Here is a 13,356-nt window from a genome sequence, read left to right on the forward strand (position 1 = left end):
AGTCCCTCTCAGATGACTTTCAGAAGCTGTACCCAAGAACTTCACTTACTTATATATCATTGTCCAGTCCTTGCTGCAAGGGAGTTTGGGATATATAATCACATCATTAACTGAAGTAAAATCAGAGATCTGTGTAGAGGGGAGAAAGGTTATTAGGTGGGCAATTAGCATTCTCTTCCATGACTTGTTTTCCTGTTTTTATTTTTTTACAAATACGGGAACCACTCAGACTGCAGTCTTTCCCTCTTACTCTCCCAGAGGAAGAGAAGAATGGTTATCAATGGCAAATAGCAGTTGCAGCAGAGCAACACCAAGAGCTGGCTTTTCAGTCAGGAGCAGACACTGTGTCTCCTCGTGGTTTTTCATGCTTTACACATTCAGAGAAACTTCTCTAGTAACAAACTATAGCAATGATTCCTGAAAGTATAATCTTTCCCTGCTTTTACTGTTGTCCCCTGCAATTCATTCTACAAACAACCATTGTTTCTAAATCAATTATGCTGTGTTTCCCAATTTAAACATCTTTAATGGCTCTTATTGTCTTTATGATGAGGCTACAAATTTTAGTAAGACCTAGAATGCCTGTGCGACTTAGCACTGTCAACCTCCTTCCTCCTCCAAGTCCCATCCCTCTTGCTCTCGTTCTTAGCTTCACCTACACTGGCATTACTTCAATTCTTTGAATACGTCAGGTTCTTTTTGTCCTTTGCACAGGCTGTTCCCTCTGTCTTAAACTCTCCGCCCCCAACTGACTGATACTGCCAAGTGTTAGCTGAAATGCTGCCAGGTGTCATCTGAAATGTCATATCCTCAGAGAGGCCCTTCCTCACCATTTCAGTCAGAGCACCTCCTCCCCCAATTCTTCTTGGGCTCTACATTCTCACTAACAACCTCCCCCCCACAGTTCAGGACACTGCGTTGATGTGTATGATCACTTCTGGTGGCCAGTCTTCCTCACTAGACTCCATCTAGGGTAAGGACAGATGCACTGTTTGGTATGCCTGCCATGCAATCTAGTACCTGACAAATTAGAGGCACTCAATGAATACCTATTGCCTGAATCTCTAAAATAAGTAGTATGTTTGGTGCTATGGTACTTAAATAGGTAAAGGGTATATGAGACTCAGTTAAACTGAGGATATAAATCCATCTTCTGGGGAGATACCCTCTCTCCCCAAACACAGCACAAAAACTTATGAATCTAGGATTGTATCAGATCCTGCACAACTAACCACTTATCAATACCTAAAGTCACCCCTGCCTTTTTTTCCTCCTTTATTCTTATACAGAATGAACTTTCTAGGCTTTCCTAGTTCAGCTGTTCTATGCTGGGTGATGAATGTGAGGTGCCTGCTCCTTTATCCTCAATTCAGTTATGTGCATTAATTAAGCATAAATAATTGAGCATTGGGTGGGGGAGAGGGTACCCATTTGTTTACATCTTGGGATGTAGCTCTATTGCTCTAAAAAACAAAAATAAACAAATACAACCTCATGAAAATATTTTCCTTTAAATCTTTGCCTCCAAAATGCAGGAAAAAAAATGGGAAGAGAATTCTCAAGAGATGTTATCATGTAACTTTATCTGAGGATGCAAACTGAAGGTGAATGGAGAATACATAAACTAAAGAGCTGGCAATGTTTGCAGCTTGAGCAGGGAGAGGCATATCAATTATTGATACTTTTCCTTCTCTAGATGTGTGTGATTCATTCCATGCTGGCTCTAACATATGCAGGGGAAAAGAAGAGAGAAGAATGTTAAGATTTTCTCACTGGCCAGAGTGCTGATGCTGGTTTTCTGCTCCAATTAAAGTGGGACCTTGAGAGTGTGGGGGTGATACTCTTTGTCCAGATGAACTTTGGCAAAGTGATGGAGGATGGGAGGCCCAGATGTGTGACCCAACAGCAGATGTCAACACTGGGATGGTCCAGCTGAGTGCACGTTTATGCCTTTCCTTCTCCAAGGGAGACCTCAGGAGATAGATAGTATCTCACAGACTTACACCAGATGCTAATCAGATTATATCCAGATGCTCTGTAAACATATGTCAGCAGTTGAAAAGACCTACTCTAATTGAGGCAAAATTACTTTTTCCAATGCTGTAGGTAAAATGCACAAGTAAAAATGTAACTCTGTGGTTCTTTAAATACACCCTAAGGTACTTTTTCTTTAGTACACAGAAAGCCCAGGTTGAACAAATATTGTATGTGCTCGCAAGAAGTCTGTTGTAGAGAAGAGTGGAGAGAGAAAGGATGTAGGCAGCCTTTTCAGCTCCCTCTGCTTACAGATGCAATTTCTTAATGGTTGAGGATTCTATCATCCAATTTGAAAACTGTGCTTTAGTAAATGCTCTTTCTTTCTTGCTGATTGAGGAGCTCCTAATGTTAACAGTATAATTTATTACACACTGAAGAATATCCAACGTGTTTTCTTATGTATTTAGTGCAGAACTTGTGTTTTTCAACAAATGCATCAACCACCATTTGTTGACGGCCCACTTTATGCACTGGGCAGTGAGGAAACATCAGTGAACAGTGTCGTAGACAGCTGTGAGCTTTCAAGGAGCTCACAGTGTCATAGGGGAGGCAGAGAAATAAACAGGAAATTACGACACACGTGGAAACACCATGATGGAGAAAGCTTAAGATGCTATGGGAGTATAGAGGAAGCTCGCCAGATGCAGTCTTGCTATGGGAATGGCTGAGAAAGCTTGAGGAGGAACAGATATAGGCTAAAGGGGCTGGATGAAGTAGAGGTGAGGAAATGGAACCCTTAAGACATGAAACATGCCACACAAGACTGTATCAGTGGCTATAAATTACACAAGTTCTGATTAGAAGACAAATAACTAAAACTGTGTAAAAATAGAATGGGCTTCCTGAGAAAACCCCAAGTTCCAATATTATTAGAGGTATGCAGAGACCAGATTAGCAGTTTGGGAAATTATAAAGAGAGATTTTTGTCCTGGGTGGGAGGCCATACCAGCCAGCTCCATAGTGCCAACCTCAGAGCCAAGCCAAATTTCCAGAGGTAGAGTTCAGAAATGTGCATTTGTTTAAAAGCTTCCAAGTTAGTCATCAGGCAAATCAAAACCACGGTAAGATACCAGTTCACTACCATTAGGTGGGAGAAGCCATTAAGATGGTTATTTTTTTTTTAAAGGGAAAACCACAAATATTGGTGAGGATGTGGAGAAATTGAAACCTTTGTGCATTGCTGATAGACATGCAAAATGGTATTGCTGCTGTGGAAGCTGTGTGGTAGTTCCACAAAAGTGAAACATAGAATTACCAAATGTTTCAGCCATTCCATTTCTAGGTATATACCCAAAGGTATTGAAAGCGAAGATTCAAACATATTTGCACATCCATGTTTGTAGCAGCATTATTCACACACCCAAAAGGGGAAAAAAAACCCGATTCCATCAGTAGATGAATATAGATAACCAATCTGGTGATATAGCCATACAATGGAGAATGATTCAGACATAAAAAGGAATGAAGTTCTGATATATGCTATGACATAGATGAACCTTGCAGACACTCTGTTAAATGAAACAAAGACACAAAAAGACAACTACTATATGATTCCACTTATATGCAGTATCTAGAAAAGGCAACAGAAAATGGATTAGAGGTCACCAGGGGCCGGGGGGAATAGGGAGTTATTGCTTAATGGTTACAGAGCTTCTGTTGGGGTGAGAAATAGGTTTGGAAATAGACAGTGGTGATACAACAATGTGAAAGTACTTAATGCCACTAAATGGTAGGCACACTTAATAATGGTTAAAATGGTAAATTTTATGTTATGTATATTTGACCACAATTTTTTTATAAAAGACAAAAAGCCCTCTGATTTTAAAGTAGTCAGTCCACAGAGCAGTTAAACAATTTTTTTTAATTTTTGATTTTTGTGGGTACATAGTAGGTATATATATTTATGGAGTACAGAAGACATTTTAGTACATGTATGCAATGTAAAATAATCACATCATAGAGAATGGGGTACCCATCCTCAAGCATTTATCCTTTGTGTAACAAACAATCGAATTGTACTTTTATTTTATAATGTACAATTAAATTATTATTGACTATAGTCCCCCTGTTGTGCTATCAAATACTAGGTCTTATTCAGTCTATTTTTTTTTTTTGTGCCCATTAACCATCCCCACCTCCCTCCCCCTACCCTTCCCAGCCTCTGGTAACCAACTTTCTATTCTCTATCTCCATGAATTTAATTGCTTCCATTTTTAGATCCCACAAATAAGTGAGAATATGTGATGTTTGTCTTTCCTTACCTGGATTATTTCACATAATATAATGACCTCCAGTTCCATCCATGTTGTTACAAATGACAATCTCATTTTTTTATGGCTGAATCATGCTCTGTTGTGTATATGTACCACATTTTCTTTATCCATTTATCTGTTGGACACTTCAGTTGCTTTCAATTCTTGGCTATTGTGAACAGTGCTGCAATAAACATGGGAGTGCATGTAGCTCCTTGATATGTTGATTTTCTTTCTTTTGGGCATATACCCAGCAGCAGGAATGCCGAATCACATGGCAGCTCTGTTTTTGATTTTGAGGAACCTCCAAACTGTTCTCCATGGTGGTTGTATCACTTTACATTCCCACCAACAGTGTACGAGGGTTCATGTTTCTTCACATTTTCATCAGCATTTTTTATTACCTGACTTTTGAATAAAAGTCATTTTAACGGGGGTGAGATGATATCTCATTGTAGTTTTGATTTATATTTCTCTGATGATCAGTGATGTTGAGCGCCTTGTCGTATACCTGTTTGCCATTTGTATGCCTTCTTTTGAGAAATATCTATTCCCATAGGCAGTTTTGGGGGACCTCTGGACTAGCTTATAGAGCTTACAGTTCTAGATGTTTCACAGGCAAAAAAACCAAAGTAGTCATATGGTTTCTCCTGTATAGGGCAAAGCAGGTGCAGATGATGTCACCATCACTGTCAACCAGAAAGACCCTGAGCTGTGTTGTGTAAATATCTGCCTCTTAAACAAAAAGACGCTGTAGGATGTACTTTTGGGATATAGCTAGCTACCTGTGAGCACAGATAAGCTCCAAACCTTTTTGATATCTGCCTAAGTGAGTAAGGGGCTTCCCTCTGATAAAAAACAGTTAGTGAAATCCAAGGTCTTTCTCCAGGACAGGTGGCAGATGGGGGTATATTTCAGCTCCTGTTGCCCGCTTCCATGGATCACTTATGGGTAATTTCATTTCTTAGGGTCAGATAGAAGCCAACACACGCCAGCATTCCCTTCAGTAGATACTCCAAATTTCATATGCACATAGGCACCTTGAATCTTCAGATTTGCACCAATCTCCCAAAAGTGGGAAAGGAAGAACTGGGTGCAACTCAGTGTATTCAGTGTCCTACCCTGAGTTCTCTAAGAAGCAGAGCATGAGACAAAGGCTTGAGTGCCAGTAGGTTTATTTGGGAAGTGATTCTGGGGAGGAGGAGTCGGGGATGGGGATGGGGATGAGCTTCACAGAGAAGAAGAAAAGACTAGGTATACTAAGAGTTGTTACCTAGTTGGACACATCGATGGGCAATAAATAACCCCATAGAACATTTTGAGAAGCATATAGCTGAGAATCCAAAACAATTCATCCAGGAATTGAAGGTGTATCAGCTCAGTTCCCTACTGTTAGGAATGGCCTCATGGGCATTCCATGCTTTGGCTTGAGTGTGCAAGGAGTCAGAGCTGACCCAGGACAGGAAGCAAGAGGCAAGTAGCCCCGGGCCAAGACCCAAGAGAATGCATTGTCAGGCTGCACCTACATGAAACTGAAGGCTGGGTTGACCTCAGGGGCATATTAGCAGGTGCAGTAAGAGGTAGGGCCAAGGTGATGTGAAGTGGTATACAAGAGGGGTGCAGTGTAGTAAGAAATAATCCTGCAATTCTAAGCAAGTGTGAGACTACTGCATGGATCCAGGGTCTTCCCAGGGACCTCCAAAGGGCTGCTCACGAAGCTCCAGACCAGTGTATAGACATGTCTACAGTCAGGGGGAAAAAACAGGGGTTTGATGGGGAGAAGAGGCAATACTGCTCATAAGAGGGTAATTTTTACCTGTTTCATTTATAACTTCAACTCCTGCAAACCACAGCAAATTAAACAAAAATAAATTTTATTCTTTTCATTATCCACTTATCCCAGAAGGGATTCCTTTCCCAGAATTTCTGCTTAGTTTCTAAAATTAGAAGCACTCATTTGCTTGAGGTGGTTGCAAACTTAGCTCAATGGTTCTCAAAGTGTGGTCCCAAACTAACAGCATCATCACCTGGGAACTTCTCAGAAATTGACATTATCAGACCCTACTCTAGACTCTTTGAATCAGAAACTCGGCGGGGTGGGGCCCGGTAATCTAGTTTAATGAGCCCCCCAGGTGATTCTGATGCATACTCAAGTTTGAGAATTGCTGCCTAGAACACTAAATCCATCACTTGCTCTCAGCCAGGTTTTTAGGACTTTGAATTAGAAACATGGGCATGAAATAACAAATCAATCTTCACTTTTATATCAGCAAACACTAAATATGCTTGTATTACATTCCTAGGACTGCCAGAACAGATGATCATAAATCGGGTGGCTTAAAACAACAGAAATTTATTCTCAGTTTTGGAGACCAGATGTCCAGAAAGTGTCACCAGGGCCACCGTCCCTTCCAGGGTTCTAGGGGAGCATCCTTCCTTGACTCCTCCAGGGCTTCTGGCATCCCATGACTGTGGCTGCGTAACTCCAAAGCTGCCTCGTCTTCTCATGGCCTTCCCCTCTGTGTGTCTCTGGGTCTGTATCTCTCTCCTTTCTCTTATACCACCAGTCATTGGATTTAGGGCCCACACTGAATCCAGAATGAGCTCATCTGGAGATGCTTAACTTAACACATCTGCAAAGGCTCTATATAAGGTCACATTCACAGCTACTGTGAGGTTAAGACTTAGGACATATCTTTTTGGGGATCAAAATTCAACCCACTACAATGTCTAATGCAGGAATCCAACATCTTGATAAAATTCATTATTAGCCTTTTTTAAAAAAACAGATAAGCAAACATAAAATCCACAACCACTTGATCACTTTTTTCTCCTCTATAGGCAACACCAACAGAATCATATGTAACTAGGATGTCTATCTACCAGCTTGGTGTACAAACATTACCACTCCACACTGATGTTGACTCCTTGTCCCTGACTGCTCAAATTAGCCCCTGTCCCTCCCTCACCCCATATGCTAAAGAAACATATTAATTAATCACACCCAATGCCTGGTTGCTTACAGGTGATGCTTGCCCCAGTGAAGCTGAAGGTCACAACTACTGCTTCAAATACTCACTGCCCTGGAAACCGGCCACCTCTGCTCCAAAGCAAGGGCTTGCTATGTGCTGACCTTGCGTCCCAGGCTCCACTCCTGCTGCTTGTTCCAGTGTCTTGCTCTCTGTCTTCCTCCAGTCTGACTGCAGTGGGGTTGGCAGGGGTAGAGGAGGGAGTGGGGATGTGGGTGAGGGTCTTTTCTCCCACATTACCGAAGCATGGCTACAGGCTCTCTCAACTTATGCATAAGCTCAGACATACTCCAGGTCCTCCCACTGAGCCAATTCCGTATTTCTGTGTGGCACAGGGCCACCCAGCTGGTACAATTCCAAGGGGCACCATTCACATCATATTCTCTGAGAATGGTGCCCTCACACACCATACACAACTACAGCTCTGACATAGCCAGGAAACTGATTCCTCCCATGGAACCCCTTAATGCCTCTTGGCTTGACTCACCTCCAGCCTTACTGTGAAGAAAGTTCTCTCATCCCCCAAGAGTGACTTATAGTCCAAGTTCACCAGTAATGGGGTCATCCGTTCCCTTCAGGGAAAGCTCCACCCCAGGAAGACAATTCCCAAAAGCTCTGACATTCTAAGAGATCCCAAACTAAATGCTATTCAAGCTTGCCCAATCTTATCATCCTTGTTACAAGTATAATAATTAAAAGACATTTGTAGACATTACAGTGTTGGGAACAAATATAGCTTTTTAAAAAAGGAAAGTAAACTTACGTGCTTGCCAAGTCTCAATCAAAAGGTGCCATATGGAAATGGTATAAATATGATTGGCCTCCAGCACCGGCCGACTTTGAATCTCCCAGGGGCCCACAGATGGGATGCCACATGGATTAGATCCAAAGGCTTGGTAATTTGGTCCTCGTCCTTTCCTAGACAGTTCTCGCTGGAAGATAGTGAGAGGAAACAATATGGTGTTCCACTGGAAAATAAATGGAGGCTTGTCTGTCTGCAGTGCAACCAGAGTTTCAAAAAAGACCTCCTCTTCTCCCACCACACTTCTAAACTAGCCCCAGCAGAGGCTCCCAGGTGTAGAGGCGGGTGATGAATGTCACCTGAAAATAAAGAAGCTGACTAGGAGTGAGGGCAGGAAGGAGTAGTAATCAGAATCAACCACACCGGCCCATTTTATTTCTTGCCTTAGCTAGGCCTACTAGAGCTTCATTTGTACCCACTCACCTCTTAGTAAAGGAGCGCTTCTCTTTGCCTTTCAGGTGTCATACCTTTTTCTATCTGGGGCCTAAAGAGAGCAACAAAGTGCTCACGTGCACACAGTTGTCAAGGGGCGGAGCTAAGATCTACAATGTGAACAGTCGGAATCTGTGGCATGGGCCCCTGGAAAATGATCCTGGGCTCCCAGAAGGCCACAGCTACTGAAAGAGACATCCCATTGAATGCCAGCAAAATACTCTCCCTCCTGGTTGGTTCCAGGTTGTTCTTCCCATTGCCCATCTTCAATAGTTTCACCACCCTGCCTCTTTTCACCACTCTTTCCAGCTTTTCTTCCCACATCTTCCCATCTGATGCCAAATGTCCTGGGCAAACACATGGAACACTTCAGGATCTCAACTTCCCTTGCTCAGATTGAAGCCAGTTTCTCTGACCTCAGGATTCAGGTTTTTTTTTTTTTTTTTTTTTTCCTACACCAAAATTATACTGCATATTGCTGCCAGGGTAAGCTTTCTGCAAAACACATTGAATCCATCTGTGCTCCTGCATAAGAAGCTTTGAGGCTCCTCACTGCCCAGAAAATGAAGCTCGAGCTCCTTTGCATGACACTCAAGACCTTTTGCTATCTACTCATCTATCTCCTCAATCTTGTCTCCTAGAACCTGGGATCCAAGCCACACTCAAGTCACAGTCTTTTCTGAACACATCACAGCGTTTTATGCCACTGAACTGTCTTTTCACTCCATCTCTGCCTGCTGAACTCTTACACATCCTTCAAAAGAAAGTTGAATACTTCAAGAAATCATTATGTCTATTGTTAGATTGACTGATCAAGACTAGAGCTATATCCTTTTAAATATGTCTGCTGCCCAGTGCAATCGCTGGCACACAATAGGCTCTTCATGAGATTTTATTAAGAAAATTTTACTGAGGACCTACTATGGGTCAGGCTCCCTGCTAGGCCCCAAAGGCATAGAAATTTAATAACCAACACTCTAAGGATGCTCTTTGGGGCAAAATGAGGAATGTCCTCTCTTACATCACAGAATTCTCACTTTTTATAATTTACTCACAGCACCTAAGATATGTATTAGTGGTAATATATGTATATGCCTCATTCTAGCCACAAGCTTGTTTCTAAGAAATAGGTAAGTGAGACTGGGTTCAGTGGTTCATGCCTGTAATCCCAGCACTTTGGGAGGTCGAGTTGAGTGGATTGCTTAAGCCCAGGAGTGTGAGACCAGCCTAGACAATAATGGCAAAACCCCATCTGTACAAAAAGTACAAAAAAATTAGCCAGGTGTGGTGGTGCATATCTGTAGTCCCAGCTTCTCCAGAGGCTGAGGCGGGAGAATCACTAAAGCCAGGAGGCAGAAGTGGCAGTGGGCCAGTGGCAGATAGCACCACTGCACTCCAGCAGGGGTGACAGAGCCAGGCCCTGTCTCAAAAAGCAAACAAACAACAACAATAAACCAAAAACAAACAACAAACAAACAAAAAACCCAGAAATAGTAAATAAGTGAAATTTTTATAAAACTTTCACATAACAAGCCCTTAAACCAAAAATGTTGTTGGTGGACTTATAACAATACATTAAATCTATCTGCTTTGGTAGATACATATAATTCCTGAAAAAAACAGATCCTTACAAATGTGTAGCAAGTGTATCGTGTGTGCGCACACATGCATGCATGCAGGTGTGTTATTAACATTCTTTGGTGTACAATGGGGCAGGTTGTGGGTCTAATTATGTTCCCAGGATCCAGGTGCAGCTGAATGCAGACCCTCTACCACACAGGTGTCATCCTTGGCTACTTAATTGTTAAACTACTCTCCTTTGTGACGGCAGATGATGGATGCAAGAGAGAGAAGGTCTATTTACAACCAACTTTTCTTTCTCATGATATTGCCTCAGAGAAGAGAGTAAGAGGAGCAAAATTAAATATTCAATAGAAATAGTAAAATGGAATTGATCTGCCTACACAAAATATAGATGATTCCCTTAATTTCACTCCATTGAACATGATCTATACAAAAATTAACAAACACCTACTGCTTAGAAGTCTGCTCCTTAGTGCAATCATTTGAGAAGGTTATAGAATATTCTAGGCCCAAACTAGAAATGGGCTTTTCCCTTGCTGCAGTCATAATTGTTGACAAAGACCCATTTGGAGAAGGCAGGGAGATATGTCCTATCCAGATTTCAAACTTGTAGACCTATCAGTGTTGGGAACTGGAGGAGCCTGTGTCCTCCCTCTTCTTTCTTTTCCCTCTTCCCTGTAGCTGACTCACACTCTCAGCTGAAATCTGCGTTCAGAACGTTCTGCATGCTTGCCTTGATGAACGTAACACAAAGCCTCCTTTTCCAAAGCACTGTCAACATTTTGAAGTGTTTTCACTCATTATTATACCTGTTATTTACCTGGATGACCTAGCAGACAGAAAGAAGCCTTTGCTGTCCCTCGTGGGTCATGGGCACATGTTCAAGGCAGGGGAGGAGGTAGCAAGAAGAGGAAGAGGCCCCAGGAAGAGAGCAAAGGAAGACCTGGAGATCCCCCACATCCCTGCTCCTTGGGATCCTATTTCTTTCCAGGCTTCTACAGTTTGTTCTTTACAGGGCACTCTACTCCCCACTCTAAGGATTTTATTTGCAGCTTGCAAAGCTGAAATCTTTTTTGTGCCCTGGGTTGGTGTGCCCTGGGTTATGATGCCCAGCTCTCAGCCTCAGCCTTTTAAAAAACAATTCACTTACAGGATTGTTTGGATGGCATTAATTTGCAGAACAAAGAGCTGGGAAGAGGAGGAGGTGGAGGACTGCCCCGATGATGTCAGGAAGACTTCTCTCTGGAGAGCGCATGTTTCTGGGTGACATGTATCTCCTGGGTGAGGTTGGGTGTACTCAAAATACTGGCTGAGCATTTGAGAGGCCACAGAGGTGCAAAGGCAGGACTGGAGACTGGAGAAAATCTCCCTCCATCCCAGCTCCTTAAGGGTGGTCAGCTTGTATTTACAGCTGTTTGGTGACCCTAGGAGGGGCTGAGGGAGGAAAGCATGGCCAGGAGATGGGTCATTAGCAGCTGTGCATTTGTCCTGCTGCCCTTCTGAGTGTTGCTCAATGCTTGGATACTGCTCTGTGTGGTCTCATGCAGTGCTCTGAGCAACAGATCGAGGAGGAAGGAAACTTTTCTTGAGTCCTTTGGCCAATTCAGTGCTGACTTCAGTTAGGACTGTTGGGAACATTTCTCTAGAGACACGGTGAACCCTTTGAAAATACTCAAAAGTTCTGAGCTCCTGGCTGAGGACGTTTAACACAGGGCAGGTTAGCAGTTCATCTCCAAACCACCCATGATAGAAAACAGCAGGGAGTGGACCTAGGAAGAGATCACGAAAAGCTCTCAGAAGGAAGCAGCACAAATGCTCATTTCTTAAGAATGAGGTTGGGCAAGGCAGGAGGGTAGGAACCATCTGCTCAAACAAGAACTAGGGGGGTGGGAATGTCCAAGGGGAAGCAGCAGAAAGATAAAGCAAGGCAGGCAGGTGAGTCATCAAGGCCTCTGGGGAAGTGGAATTTGTTGAGGCTACACGTTGCTGCACTATGGACCTTCTGCCATGCTTTAACTTTTATACCAGGTAACTAGATACCTGAGAAATTTCCTATTACAGGCCAAACTCTGGTTTTTAAAAAAAGATACTTAAGAAAAGGAAATCAGGTCTCCATGAAGACAGGATATTTGCCTGACTTATTGTTTTATCCTCAAACTTAGAATAATGCACGCAGTGAGTGCTCCATAAATATCTGAGGAATGAGCAGGCTGTCCAATGCATTCAGTGTAGTGACTTTCTTCTACAGCCTGTTTTTGTATGAAAGGGGAAAGTCTCCCCCATCTTTCAAAGGGAGCGCTTGGGGTGACGAAGGGCTCTATGCAATCTACATAATCTTTGTATGGGTCATTTTAATTGTTTAGTTATTTTATTTCAGCAAATATTTATTGAGCAGTTACCTATACTGTACAGATACTAAGCTTAGCATATGTGAATACAATGGTAAGCAGAATAGACTGTGTGCACCATGCAGTCTCATAAGCTGTAGTTCTCTGAGACCATTATTAGGATTCCAGGTTTTAATTGACTGATCAGTTTAACCAAGCCAAAGTAACCTACCAAACCAACAAACAAAAGAACTACATCCAAAGCACTGGCCCCTTCGAACTTCAGAACTTCTCATGAACATCAGATGATACACATGACTCAATCCTCTAGGTTAGAAAGAACCTTGAGAGAACATTTTAGACTGGCCCTTATGATTAGTCACAATAGGCTGGGTTATGCTGCAGTCAAAAATTAACCCTGAAATCTCTTCAATTTAAGACAACAAAGGTATATTTCTTGTTTAAGCAAAGCTCCTTATGGATGGCTGCTTCCACACATTGACTCAGAGATCTCATCTGCTTCTATCTAATGATTCGGCATCTAAATAAGTGACATCAATGTCACCATGACTTGAGATCAAAGATTGTAGGCAAATGCCTAGAGGCTGTCCACTGTCTTAGTCTGGAAGTGACACCTCCACTTCCCCTCACAGTTCTTTGGCTAGCACTAGTCACATGACCACATGCAACTGGGAGGGGGCTGGGAGGTGTGTGGGAACACATGGATATTTGATGAGCGGTAAATGTCTCAGCCACACTCATTCTTTACACAAAACTCCCCCTGAATCATCATTCTGAAGAATTGAGAAACAACCTTGAAACAATAGATGAGATTTAGAGAATAGATTTTTCAAATATATGAGTCAATTTCTTTTCTAGCTCTTTATCTGAGA

At 42.4% G+C, this 13,356-nt stretch overlaps 1 non-coding gene across 1 annotated transcript; it reads right to left on the bottom strand.

The window, feature by feature from the left end:
• Nucleotides 1-220: 220 nt before the first annotated feature.
• Nucleotides 221-433, bottom strand: LOC112427140 (small nucleolar RNA U3). The gene has a single exon (XR_003018607.1). It is a non-coding gene; the product is annotated as a small nucleolar RNA U3 (small nucleolar RNA).
• Between the last annotated feature and the right edge of the window lie 12,923 nt (nt 434-13,356).

This window comes from Macaca nemestrina, chromosome 2 (genome assembly GCF_043159975.1).
Source record: "Macaca nemestrina isolate mMacNem1 chromosome 2, mMacNem.hap1, whole genome shotgun sequence".
Classification (NCBI taxonomy): Eukaryota; Metazoa; Chordata; class Mammalia; order Primates; family Cercopithecidae; genus Macaca; species Macaca nemestrina.